Source organism: Leptonotus elevatus, chromosome 14 (genome assembly GCF_054856555.1).
Source record: "Leptonotus elevatus isolate MCC_2025b chromosome 14, RoL_Lele_1.0, whole genome shotgun sequence".
Taxonomy (NCBI): domain Eukaryota; kingdom Metazoa; phylum Chordata; class Actinopteri; order Syngnathiformes; family Syngnathidae; genus Leptonotus; species Leptonotus elevatus.
Genome location: NC_141252.1, coordinates 16,879,052 through 16,892,893, shown reverse-complemented (window position 1 = coordinate 16,892,893; position 13,842 = coordinate 16,879,052). Strand labels below are relative to the sequence as shown.

At 38.3% G+C, this 13,842-nt stretch overlaps 1 protein-coding gene across 3 annotated transcripts in view; it reads right to left on the bottom strand.

Annotated features, from left to right (window-relative positions):
- alk (ALK receptor tyrosine kinase) overlaps positions 1 to 13,842 on the bottom strand; it is a 365,934-nt gene that overhangs the window by 349,848 nt on the left and 2,244 nt on the right. The window lies entirely within an intron of this gene.

The following is a 13,842-nucleotide window of genomic DNA, read 5'->3' as shown; positions in this document are numbered from 1 at the left end:
AAACATGTTCACCAAATACCCCCCTACACACACACAGTCCTCAGTCACCGGCACTTGCAAGCACACAGACTAGACTTTCCAAAGATCTGATCTGCAATATCGGATCGGCTGTTCGATCTGACCAATGACGCCATTGATTGGATAGGCGAATTGAGACATTACAGCCATATAGTACATTTGTCTGTGGCGCATATGAATTTTTGCCACCGCAGACAGATTTTGTAACCATTTTGTAACCATTGCATGCATGATATTAACTTTCTTTTGCTGCGTGCAGATTGTGTCGCTCTGCTCTTGGTGTGGTCCTCGTGCGAGTCTTATAATCAATAGCCATAATGCTTTCCTTTGTGCTGGGATACTGCAAATATGGTGCCTCAAATGACTGAAGTATCAAGCGTATTGACTTTTAAGTTAGAGAATCAATTTCAGTGGTATCAGAGGCATTGACAGCACAAACAATATTGATCCTCGTGCCATCGTCACAGCACACTGTAATAATGGCTGAATGGAGCCACTCTGTACATTTGTGTTGTAATTCTTAAAAGGCTGGTGTCAGATGACCTCAAGACCCGCACAGATTGTTATGATCAAAGTATAGTTACTGCATATATGATGGCCTAAGACCGTTAAGACATTTAAAAGTGATCTTAAAACCGCTGTCATGTGAGCCTCCTGAAAACAGGCTGCTATCAACAGAGCTGTTAAGCAAGTCTAATAAATGTAGTGTAATTCATTACCATTGGGGTATTTTTACCAAATATAATACATTTTGTTTCGATACCTTTATCATAATTTGTGGAAGGATAGCGGAATGTTTCCTTTGATGACAACGCTGACGTTAAGTGCAATTATTAAATATTAGTAATGTTCTTGCTCTTTTTTTAGGTTCTGCTACTGTATTAAAAGTAATTTTCAAAAGAGACAAACTACTAATGGGCCCTTTAAATGAAAAAAATAAGTAGCAGCAAAAGAGTACAACAATTTAACTTGCATTGTAGCCCTCCCTATCGTCTGCCAAACGAGGAAGGAAACATGTCCAGCTGAGCACATTGTTACACAGATGCACAGCACATTTGAGGCTCATAATAATGTCAACTGTGACAGCAGGAATGAGCTGATGGAGAGAGTCTTCGTAGAAGCACACTGCTAAATAAATTCCACTCAAAACATTTGAGAAGCATCTGGTCTTTGTCTGTGGTAGGAATATGTTTATCTCATTTTAGGGGGGAGACACAAATGTTTTAAGCTGTTTGCATTTGATTTGATGACTGATGTAATTTTTATATACAGCCGCTTACATACTGTTGGTGGTCATATAATGACATAGTTATTTCACACAGTCCGGTGTCATCACTTTCATATTACTATGCATGTATTAATAATAACCCAAACCGTGCTCCGTCCTGCTGCGTTGGGTTGGGGGCGCGGGCCGTGTTGGGGTGGGGGGCGCTCCTGGCTCCTGGGTTTGCTCTCCGATCCCGGGGGTTGTCCCTTGGCGCTGCCGTGGCCTGGGGGACTCTGGGGGGTTGTGCTTGCTCTGTCCTGGCCGGGGTCGACGGCTCCCCTCTTTGGTGGAGGTTTTCATGCATGCCAGATCCACCACACAAGCATCTATCAAAATTCAAACACAATCTGCCTCTTCCTGTGGTCGTTGAATCAGTGGAGGCTGATGTCTGTGGATCTCACTCTGTTTCATCTATCCTTCCTTCCTTTCCTCAGTCTCTCCTTTGGTCTCTTGAGGTCTCCCTAATTTGTTGGAATTTAGATGTTTCTTTGGTTGGTGAAAGACTCTGGTTGATAACCCGGTGGGTAGTAGGTAATGTCTGGTCGGTGCTGGATTTCACTTTCCTTTCTTTTCTTTGATCCTTCCTCGGGTCTCCTGACAACCTCATGACTCTAGCTGGATTCTGAAGTATTCGGTTTAGGTGAACGGTATGGGATTTCTAATAGGTTTTAGGTGAACTAATGAGTACGCATGCACGCACACATGCACACACACACACACACATACACACACACATGCACCTACACCGCGAACATACAAAATAAAAAAAATTAAAAATAAAAAGAGAGTAATGATGATGACATCGGTAAAATTACCGAATGAACAATACTGAGCTCTCAAAAAAATAAAAATAAATACAAAAAATAAAAAAATAACCCCATATATTTGTGGGCATATTTTGGTTAAATTGGCACAACAGCCAAGCAGAGACGAAATTCTTGTTCCCGTCACAAGCATCAGTAGATGTACACTTTACTGTTTAGAAGGTCAAGTATTATTTCCAATAAAGCCCTCGATGAAGTGAAAGACCAGTGAAAGCCGTGTGGCTCGTTGAGGGCATTCAAAGAATGGAATAATTAAAATGCTAATTTGTCAGGTCTTGCACAACAGTGGAAATATTCTATGTATTGCTTTAGGGTGCAAATTTTGTTAGCCTGACCTTTGGCACAAAACATTATAAGCATCTCGGGGGTAAATGCCTTTCAGTCAATAATACTCTTGCTCTGTGAAATAGAGAATAATGTGACTGAATGAATATGTACAGAATATGTACAGAATTGACCTCTGACCTCATCTTCTGTTGACTAACCAATCCTGTGTAAATAATATACACAAACATGAGACTAGGGATGTTTTTCAGACCTAATACAAGTTCTCAACTCTTGAGTAGTTGCAATACACACTAGTACTTTTGAAACATAACATTTCTCACCCACAATAAATAAATTATAATTTTAAAGAAATACTCTACAGCATTTTTTTCCTTGGAGTTGCATGAAATTAATGGCAAATATTTTTATTCTTCTAATTCCCAGTTTGTGATCATAAAATGGACATAAGAGGGTGGCCAATTCTGGTATGTTTATTTATTTATTTATGTTGTTGTTAATTTTGTATTTATTTTTATGTTGTGCCCTGATGTTTTAACTGCACACCTTTTTATGTATGAAAAGTGATATATAAATAGTTTGATTGGATTACTCTGTTATTCTTTGTTCTGGGCTTGTCAGTGAAGTTTGCAGCTGTCCCGCCAAAATTGTCGGACGAATGACAGGCAACCTCGGTCCGCAAGTAATTCCTACCTGTGCTTACAAACTAGAGTTTGAAGAAGACCCTTTTCTTTTCCAGTAAAACTGGGTACCAGTGCACTAAGCAAGGTCAAACATTTTTAGGAAGAATTACAACAGAAATTGCTAGCCATAAATATACTCAAATATGATGTAGAAAGTTCTTGGAAAGCACAAATCAACTGCAACGCATACTGCAGTATCTTTGTTCAGTTGAACGTATTTAGTGATAATACCGTAGATCTAGAACAGTGGTTCTTAACCTGGGTTCGATCGCACCTCAGGGGATCGGTGAGTCAGTCTCAGGGGTTCAGCGGAGATCAAAACACACCCAACTTAATTGGCCTATCTGTGCTGCAGGGAATTTGATGCGAACACAAGTCACTTTTTAACTGTTGTGATTGTACATTGTATGATTTCTTTATTACTGTAAGTAATGATGTAATCCCTTCATACTAACTGTTGGTCAGATGAATTTATGCAATGTGAATTCACATGTGTAACGGAACATATGGTGTTCCACAGGGTTCACTTTTGGGGCCTATGCTGCTTTCATTGTGTCTGATGCTGCTGGGCTCCATCTTAAGAAATCAGTGGTGGTTGTTTTTAAGTGCTCTATGAATATAAAACTGAGTGATGAGAGTCTGCGTCCTAACTGCATGATTTGCAATGCCAATTCTAGTCCAGCACAACTAGCTATAGCAAAACTAAAGGAATACATCCTTAAAGGGGAAGTCAACCCATTTTTATTTTTTTTTACATATACATCTATGTATATAGTATATACATATACTATGCAGCCCCACTAGTCTAATTATGGTATTCTGGTTGATATTGTGTTAGTGGAATATGAGTTAAGCAGTAAAATCCAGCCTAATTTATCCATCTCAAGAATCTGCCATTTTGCCACTGACTGAAGATGACATCAATGTTGCTCAGGTCTCAGGTAACAACCAATCATAGCTCAGCTTCAGAAAACAGGTGAGCTGTGGTTGGTCGTTGCCTGAGCTGTGAGCAACTGTGATGTCATCTTCAGTCGACAGCAAGTGGCAAAATGGCAAAAATTATCCTGAGATGGATAAAAATGGCTGGATTTTGCTTCATAACTCATATTCCACAAATGTAATACTAATCAGAATGTCATGTTTAGACTAGTGACGTCGCATAGAACATATTATTGTCAAGAAATGTTTCAGGTTGACTTCCAATTTAAGCTGCATGGAGATGGGGAATACAAGAACACAACACTTTCGAGAGTCAAAGTGAAGAGAACCATATTCGATGAAAAGGCTACTCTCCCTGTTCATTTTGTTCACCTGTAAACCCTATTCCTATGTCAAAATCAAATTCAATAAAGAAAGGTTTGATGAATGTGTATAGGAAACTGGTGGGGTTCAGTACCTCGAACAAGGTTAAGAACCACTGATCTAGAACAACACCCACATAAACGCAGAATGGGCTGAGATCAACTGACTCATCTCTAAATGTGTTCAAGTCCTTGAAATTCAGCCTTACATTAGATTTAGGGTACTTTGTAGAACAGCTTCTTCATGCCATAACAAGATGAAAAAGCTCTCTTTGTATTGTAGAGGTCATTTTGAATGAAAGTTGACATTTAACAGCAGTGGAGCACTTCATATTTTCTGTTGAATTATAACTCCATCATATTAGTTCTATTACAAAAAAAACACTATTTTGGTTTGCTTGGATTAGATGGTTTTCATGACTTTTCAAAGCCAGGCCAAAACAAACAAAGCAAAGCCAAGTCAAAAGATAAGCTGTCTAAAAAAAAAGTTGAGCTCCCATCCCTTGAGCCATCAAGCATGCGGAGTTTTGTGTGACCATAAGCCACAAACTGCGTCTCAGGTGGCACTTCTGCACAGTTTTTTTTATTTTTTTATTGATTTGTGCCATCTCCCACAGGAATAAAATGGGCGATATGAGGTCCGATCATCCGCAGGCTTTGAGTATACGGTGTGCGTGAAAGCTTCAAGGGATGCGCAGGTTCAGTCAAACACGGCTCCTGCCCGACCTTTCATGACGAATTAAATCCAATTAAAGAGGCTTTTGTTCTGTGATGAAGATGCTGCTGGCGCTCTTTAACAATCCCATTACAGATCATAAAGGGAGCTGGGGATGAGGCTTGAAAGCTCTCAGGCTGCTCTGCTATGTCAGCCGCGCTTTGGTGTCAGGCATCTGAGGCATTTGGTCATTTCTTTCTTACTCCAGGTGAATGTTATGGCTTTCGTTCACACTCTGCTTCAATTGACGTTTGTGGGCTATAGGAAGCATTACAGGACCTGGCTCAATTTAGCAAATAAATGTGAGTTTGGCAAATGATGTGGAAAACCCAAGAGAGACTGACAAAGAGAAAAGCTCACTGACTGTGCCTCATTGCATTACAAAGAGCACAGGTGCCCTCGCCTGCTTCCTGCTTATTGTCCCTTTAAATTTAAATTTCGTCTTCGCATTCATTTTCTCAAAACAAACCATGATCAAGTATTTGGCAATGGTATATGTAAAGTATTAACAAATCATTCACAGTGAAAAAATTACATCATCATTTTACATCCCCATCACCGCAGGCCACACCAACTGCTGTGACCAGAACCAACGCAAAACTATTCATAGATATATACAAAACACATACACTCAATTTACTGCCATTGACTTGAGAAAATATAACACTATAAAAAAAAAAATCACATACAGTAAAATGCACTATTTTATGTCTTCTACTATACGTACCTTTATGATATATTTTCTCTCTCCTCTTTTCAATTCTTCCTTTTGTCAATAAAGGCAGTACGTAAGTCAACCCGGGATTGCTTTTTTGTCAATGCATGTTAAAAATAAATGATGAAAGCATATTACTAGTTCACTGTATGTATTAGTAATTGAATTCTAAAAATAAAATGGCACACTAAATAGGCCTTTACCAGTGGTTCTTAACCTTGTTCGAAGTACTGAACCCCCCAGTTTCCTATACACATTCATCGAACCTTTCTTTATTGAATTTGATTTTGACATAGGTATAGGGTTTACAGGTGAACAAAATGAACAGGGAGAGTAGCCTTTTCATCAAATATGGTTCTCTTCACTTTGACTCTCGAAAGTGTTGTGTTCTTGTATTCCCCATCTCCATGCAGCTTAAATTGGAAGTCAACCTGAAACATTTCTTGACAATAATATGTTCTATGCGACGTCACTAGTCTAAACATGACATTCTGATTAGTATTACATTTGTGGAATATGAGTTATGAAGCAAAATCCAGCCATTTTTATCCATCTCAGGATAATTTTTGCCATTTTGCCACTTGCTGTCGACTGAAGATGACATCACAGTTGCTCACAGCTCAGGCAACGACCAACCACAGCTCACCTGTTTTCTGAAGCTGAGCTATGATTGGTTGTTACCTGAGACCTGAGCAACATTGATGTCATCTTCAGTCAGTGGCAAAATGGCCCTGGGTGCGATCGAACCCAGGTTAAGAACCACTGGCCTATGCTATACATGCAAGCAACAATAATCCTATAGAGATTTAAAGCCATTCAATGAAGTCCAATTATAGAGCCTATTCATATTTACTATAATTGGCTGTTTATGTATATGTATTTCACTTCACTCTGCATTTTGTCCCTGTCTGGTCTCCTTTTGCATAATGTAATTGTTAAAACATGAAGAAACACCACTTCTCTGACTCCGAAAGGCAAATGAACAAACGTGGCCCAAGCAAAAGGATTCCAAGTGATTCATTAGGATGTGGTGCATTCATGCCCAGCAATCAAGTAAGAGGTTTGCCATAATTCCACTTTGAAATTAACTTTACTGTCCAATATACTGCTGTTCATCCACCAGCAACTTGACACAGTATTCAGAGGAGCATTTCAGAAGCAGGCTGCTGTTTCTGTCCTGCTAAAAAAAAAACAATATGGAGATATTACCTTACACAAACCATATGGCTATAAAACTCCTCCCAGAATTGGAGGGCATCCAACACATCAGTACTCAAGCTATATTATCACCAATGCACCATGAGGTCATTTAACTACATTGCGTAGAATGCACACCATGCCAAACTTGTCACTTTAAGAATTACATTGATTTGATTTCTTCTTGATTTACCTTTTGTTTTGTTTGTTTGTTTTTCATCACTCTTTCATACTTTAAAATGTTTTATCATTTTATTCATTAAAACTGTTTGTGAATGTCTTTGCAACCGTTTGCAACCTTTAAAGAACACTGACGAAAAACCAACATTTGTCACAAAACTTTGCTGCTTATTGATATTACCACCTTTACTGTGCTGTATATGTGCTAAGTAAGTACATGTAAATGAAGAATAATTTAAGGACCTAAAGCCCCGGTATAAATAAATAAATAAATAAATAAATAAATAAAAGCAACTTCCAGACTTGTTCACTTCTCTCATTATGGAAGTGGAACATCAGAGAGAACCATTCATGTACAGCATGTACTTCTCTTCATACCAAGCCTTAAGCATTACTTGGGCACGAGGCTTCTTAAAAGCATCACCATTAATCAAACAGGCAGCTTGCAGGCATATATAAATAGCTAAAACATCAGGTGAAGAGTAGGCGAAGACAGTGCTGAATAAGAAGTGAAAAGGGAATTCACAGCCAAAGTCACCTTCAGTTCAGTGAATTTGCAAAGCACAGATACTGTATGGGCTTGAACATCAATCAGGATGTTCAATATCCTAAAATACATTAAAGCAAGATCATATAGATGGCACACAATTGGATTTTTTGCGTAAACTCCAGAATAATGGAATTAGATTTCCTTTTTGAGTCAAATCCCAATACAGCGCTGTGATATGTTTTTAGCAGGCTTAAAGTGCTAACAGTAATTGCCTTCAAGGTAATGTTTCCTGAAAACTAGGCCATCACAATGTGCCATGTTTGAAACCTTTGTCATGCGGGTCTCCGTGTGAATAAAGCATTGACATGCGCCAGTAAAACACACTGGTGAGTAAGCTCCGTAAAGGAGCCAAGTGTGCCAAAATTGTGAAATTATGTTTATAATGTTGATGCAGTGCATGTCGCCTTATTCTCAAGGACAGACTTATAAACACCAAAACATTTATAACTAAGAATGTAACGATATCCAAACATCACGATACGATACCAATCACAATATTGCTATATAAGCTCATACTAAAAAAACTAACAAAAAAAAGCTCATACTAAAAAAACGCACACACAATATTGTGCTTTTGTACATTACAGCAATGAAAAATAGCATACAAATATTATAAATATATATATATATATATATATATATATTTATATATATATTTATATAAATATATATATATTGAGGCACCAAGCACACATCGAGTTCCTACACATATTGAGTCTGTTCACTTCATCTGACCATTAGAAGGGCCAAAACATGCCTTGTGAAAATTAAACTGTGCTAAAAAAAAAATTGCCCCTAGAGGTTGCTAGAACTACATAAATGGAAATCAACCTGACTTTTTTAACAGATGTGCTGCTTTTAATATCATCGTGTCATGACGACGACGATATATTGTGGCAGTACAGTATATCTGTACATTCTAAGATAAGGTCAAATTCAATAACTGCAATAAATATTTTGAATTTTCAAAGGTAATATTCTCATGTTTACACTAGTCAGGTTTCCATCCAAATGTTTCGAAATATTTATTATGCTAATTTTGTGGAAAACGGACATGCGACTTATGCCCGTTTCCATCCGCTCTTCTTTTGCGAATATGCGCCACGAGATGACGTTGTAGTGACGGAACTTTAGGACAATGGAGAATTCCAGGTGGGAATGTTGGTTTTGACGGACTGAACGGAAGTAGTTTGTCTTGTTGGCTTCCCTCCCGCATGTAAGTGAAGTGTGTCGTTACATTGAGAGCTGATGTTAATAAAGCCATCTAAAATTGCATTAATGTTTTTTTTTTTTGTATTAATTATAAAAATAATCGTGTTTCTTCGTCTCCCCAAACATATCTTACTTCATCATCTGCCATTTATTGTGACTACAAACATGCGTGTGACGTTGTATCGGTCAAAACGTGCAACGTATATGCGGTCTTGTAGTCGCTTATTCGCAAAACCTGTTTCCATTGGCAAAATGCGCATTTTCTTTTTTTCAAAAACCACCCTCTCCAAGCGTAAAAACGTATTTGCAAATGTTGGGCCTTTTTTCGAATTTCCGGCATTTCCATTCAGTTTTTTTTTCGCAATTCTTGAAAATTTGAATTAAAATAGGTGGATGAAAACCCACCAATTGTCATAAAGGTTGTAATTTTAAATGTTAATAATAATGGTAGAATAGTGAGGGTGGCCAGATTTTCAAAATTTAAAAGTGGGACGCTATATAATATACAATAAATTGGTGTGGGTTAGGGTTTGGTGAGGTGCGAAAGACAGCCCACATGCACGTGAATTGCTCATGCTAAATGCTATCTTGGTTGACTGTTCAACGGCACTAAACAAGCTAATGCACTCACCAAATTTCCAACCTCTTTTGCTCGGTCCCGACAGCTACTGGAAGTTGGTTGTGCTGTTTACCTCGCACTAGTCACGCATTGCAACATTGAAATATACCGCTAGAAAGCTCAGCTTGCGTTGTCTGACCACCAACTGCATGGCGACCACAGTGGACAGTAGCAGTAAGACTACATTTCCCATGATTTTTAGATGCAAAAACAGGAAGTAGTTCAAGTTCTGGTCAATGCCTGCTACGTAAGTCCGTAGATGATGATGCGAATGAGAACGCAAATGTGAATTTGGAATAGGAAGGAATTTAACAGTTAAATTCCCTTTTAATTGGTTTATCATATTAATCGCTATGACAACTGTGTGTATCACATACACATGGCAAAAACGGGGTTGCTGGGACGGGATCTGGGTAATAGCGGGACAAAACAATGAGGTTGGTGAAATACGCCGGGACCCAAGTCTCAAAAGCGAGACTGTCCGGCCAAAACGCGACTAAGAATAGTATTACATAGTGCAGTTATAAGGTAGCGAAAATAAGGTAATACTGCTAGTTAATATGCTCACTGTTGACACTGCCAAACGAGTCATAATTTGAAATGTCCATTGCAATAATAGAATAGTATTACATAGTGCAGTAATAAGATAGCTGAAATAAGATCGCTAAAACCAATTGGATATCATTCGATTCAGCAGATGTAGCAAATGTCGTGGCCAGTGGGTGTGAACATATCATTCTTTGAATATAATTTTAAATATTTAATCTAGCCTCAGTCTTCAACCACTCTGTAATTTATGTTTAATAATGTAATCCCAGTTAAGACGTAACACTGCTCTGCGTACTGTATACTTGATGATCTGTGTGAGTTGCTAGGTGCAGCCTCCCCGGGTCCTGGCGGCATGTCACACTATACTGCAGAGTCGATTGATCATAGAGATGCATTAATAATAAAGGGTCTTGTCATTCTGACTCTTTATTGATTTTCCCATTAGCAGCTGATTGATACAAGCTTTTAATGTCAGTGGCCTCATTGATTACAAGTTCAACCTATCTCCTTGCAATGTCATGTCACTTTTCCTTTGGGTCTCAGTGCAAATCACAGGTGAAAGCAGACATCCCCACCAATCTAATGCTTTTTATATGCATTTTTAGTAGGGATGTTCGGTTGATAGACTGATAATTGTAAAGAAAAATCTGTATATGCCAATTAGCATTTTCCTTAGCCCCTTCGGACTCATCGATGATTCCAGTGGACATGACACATTTGCGTGTCTAAACCAATAAAAACACATCATTTGGATGATGTCAACACTTCTGGTTCATGATTGGATTCTAGCTAACCAATCACAATCACAAGTTGATTTGCATGATGTTCATGTTAAAAAAAAATCCCATAGGTCCTAATCACCATGTTGGCATGTGCGTCTAAAGAAGCAGGCCAATATATTATGTGCTACATAATCATGTCTTAGACTTCAATCAGACTTCTGTTCATAACGATAGCATCAATAAACAGCCCTATTTCTGCTCTAACTATGTTAACAATTATGTGTTATGTGAAGGCAGGTGCAGTTTTTGAGATGATAAACAAACAAAAACGAATGTTCCTCTCTCCTGATTCTGAACCTTTGCTGCAGGGGATCTGGTAGCATTGAGCAGTAATCTGATAAGGTTAGTATGATTGTAATCATTTTCTGTCTGATAACACACAAGCATTGATTGCTGTGGAATGAATGAATACATGATAACTGTGTTGTGCTGCATGAAATGTCAATGTCCTGTTTGGAAGGTTGTGATTCAGATTGTTTGGTGGTACCGTTGGATTGTGTTTAAGGCCTCTCACAGGAAGCTCGCGTGAGGATCTGATGAGATCACACGAGTGTGTATTTGTTTTGGGGCAATAGGGCGGAAAAAAGCCTACAAATGTGCCGTTTTTCTTACAAGCGTGTTGGCAGCAGATTTTCACTTGAGGGTAGGAATGTGCATATTAACAAAACTGGGATGCCCTTTGTGTTACAGTGTGTTGGTTATTGTTTTAAAAGCTATGAAGGCACCCCTTAGTAACTATAACAGAGGCTACAAAAGTAGAGGTCAACTTGATCGCACCTTCGCATGGTTTCAAACGCTTACTCTTGTACAAACAACTCACAGTAATTATTTCCCCCTGAAGGCCCACTGCCCAAGTAAGTAATAAATTCATCCAAGCAGTGTTTCATGCATTGATTCCTGCAGGCATGTTTGTATGCTTGTCAAATTATTCAGGGTGCCATAACAGCCATTTATTCCAATGCTAATAGCTAGTATTTTACTTGAGGCTGGGGGAAACAAGCATGCACATTAAGCAGTGAAATGTCAAACTCAATCAACCAACCATATTAAATGTTTTGTACATGGCAAAACAAACATATCTTTGGATTGAGTCATGCTAGGTTGTGGCATTTGTAAGGAGGAGAAAATTGGCAGTTGCTCACTGACTAAAAACTTAACACTAACACGAGTTGAAAATACAGTATCATTGATACAGCTATTGCATTGGACCTTCTTGCAGGTGTGCTTAATATTCTGTCCAATAAGTAGCTCAATTCGCAAAGTATGTCAAGGGTCAAGATTTGAATCCTGCTGCAGACAAGATTATGACTAGTCACTAGAGAAAGCACCAAAGTCGTTTCTGAGAAAGGTCCCCAAACTATCCCAGACTAATGGTACAGCACTGTTTGAGGACAACAACACATTGACATCTCACTTTGCCTCCATGACTTCATGTTTTGATCTGGTATTCGTTGTGGTACATGCAGTACAATATAACGCATATCAAGCATACAGCAATGGTCAAAAACACGTTTTGCCTTCAAATTAGTATCCAGCCAAGTTACATACTGCTGCTAATCCTGTTCGGTAGTGATGGGAAAATTAAGCTTCTTGAAGCACTTGTGATGTTTGTTTACTCCTCTAGATGGTGCTCTTGCTTTAAAGATAAAGGCTAGTTCAAAGGAAACTGATTACGTTTCCACTGCATCTTTAAACCAAGATTGTCAATTAGGAGAATTGGAAAAAAAATCGTAAGTGCTTCATGAAGCTTCATTTGTCCAACACACTACTGTTCGGGTTTGCCAACAGCCTATCACAAGTCAGGTGACTGAACCACTTCACTATCAGGTGGTGATGGGAAAATAAAGCTTCATGAAGCACTTGCGATATTTTTTGCTCCTCTAGATGATGATCTTGATTTAAAGATAAAGTCTCGTGGAATGGACATTTACTAAATTTCCATTACATTTTTAAACCAAGAGTAGCATCTCGAGGAATCAAAAAATATCACAAGTGCTTCATGAAGCTTCGTTTGTCCATCACTACTATCAGTGTAAAATATGTAAAATTAGCATAATAATAACTACAAATGTTCAATGCCACTTTATACCAGTACGAGTAATCAACTCTTGAGTAAATACTAATAATGATACTAAGTATTGATACCGCTAGCACTTTTGATACATAACCCCCCGCCCCCGCAGAAAAAAACAATGACAGAATTTTTAGTTTTTTGTTTTAAAAGACATATGTATCCCAATATATATATATATTTTTTTTTCTTAAAATTGCATGAAATGAATGGCAATTTTCAATTTTTTCTAATTTATAATTCTTGATCAATAAATGGCCACAAGAAGGCGGCAGATACTGGTATCGGCCTTCATGACAAGTATTGATACCTTAAAATAAGGCCACGTATCGGCCTGATAGCAATACCTGATATCAGTAATCGCCCATCCCTGTACATGCGCTATATAAGAAAGAGTTATGTTCTATTCTATTCTGGTATTCTAGTATGTGGCATACACCAAGCACAGTAAGTAGCCATATTAATTTGTTTGGGGGCTAATAAGGCAATAATGGATTAGTCACATTAGTGTTGTCAAATGACTGCATTGCAATCTCGATGACATGTCAAGTGTAATTGTGCGTTCACCCGAGTGAATGACACATATGTGTGTAGTGATGCGCATGTTCCATATACCCACTTTTGTTAACCTTTGTAATGCAAACCTCTTCTTTTATGAAGTGAAGTTGACCTGATCCCTACTTCATATGTTGTCACTTCCACAGGTCAACAGCCTGAAGTGCAATTGGTGTCATGTGATTACTTGGCTGCCAAGCAGTAGATCAGTTTGACATTTCAGGGCTATGCTGAGGTGCTGATAATTAAAAGCATGACCTTAAAAAGATGAATTTTAAAAAATCAAAAATTTCCTTGCTAACATTATCATTTGTGTGGG